This window comes from Schistocerca americana, chromosome 9 (genome assembly GCF_021461395.2).
Source record: "Schistocerca americana isolate TAMUIC-IGC-003095 chromosome 9, iqSchAmer2.1, whole genome shotgun sequence".
Taxonomy (NCBI): domain Eukaryota; kingdom Metazoa; phylum Arthropoda; class Insecta; order Orthoptera; family Acrididae; genus Schistocerca; species Schistocerca americana.
Genome location: NC_060127.1, coordinates 7,827,658 through 7,828,525, shown reverse-complemented (window position 1 = coordinate 7,828,525; position 868 = coordinate 7,827,658). Strand labels below are relative to the sequence as shown.

The 868-nt window shown below is 44.1% G+C and overlaps 1 pseudogene; it reads left to right on the top strand.

Annotated features, from left to right (window-relative positions):
• The first annotated feature begins 523 nt into the window (after positions 1-523).
• LOC124551649 lies at positions 524-642 on the top strand (annotated as a pseudogene).
• The last annotated feature ends 226 nt before the right edge of the window (positions 643-868 follow it).

Sequence of the window (868 nt, the reverse complement as noted above, 5' to 3'; positions counted from 1 at the left end):
AAAAATGCTTATTAAAAATAATTAGCCACTGCGAGCGTTTGAGGTGACAACTATTACAAAGAAATTCATTTTGTGATAATAATAACAATTTTATTTTAGTAATAAATACGAATAAGTTACATAAAATATGGGTAGCCGCTCAATGACTGCCTTCCCTACCACGAAACAAAACAGTGAGTGTCCCATGAAGTACGTCCTTCGTCCTCGGCCGTACAATCGCGTCTCTTTCGATCCTTTTTTTATTTTCATAGACATTAATTGAAGATGCTACTCTTAAATTATCGCTGCATATTAGTTGTTTTAAGAACATTAACTATATCTTTTACAGTAATTATATTCATAACATAATTAACTAGGGTTTACAACCAACAAAAATGTCAGTATTTATGCGACCTACCGTCACAACATCTAGTCGTTTCGTTTCCTGTTCCACTCGTACTTGGTGAGGGAGAAAGGACTTTCTATTTGCCTCCATACGAGCTCTGATTTTCCTTATCTTAGATTTCCTTACGTGAAACGTATGGCCAGCGGCCTTGCCACAGTGGTAACACCGGTTCCCGTCAGATCACCGAAGTTAAGCACTGTTGGGCTTGGCTAGCACTCGGATGGGTCACCGTCCGGGTCCGCCGAGCGCTGTTGGCAAGCGGAGTGCACTCAGCCCTTGTGAGGCAGACTGAGGAGCTGCCTGACCGAGAAGTAGCGGCCCCAGCCACGAAAACTGACGACAGCCAGGAGAGACGTGTGCTGACCACGTGCCCCTCTGTATTCACATCCCGTGACGCCTAAGTGCCCAGGATGACATGGCGGCCATTCGGTACTGTTGGGCCTCCAAGGTCTGTTCGGACAGTGTTTGTTTATTTATTAAATG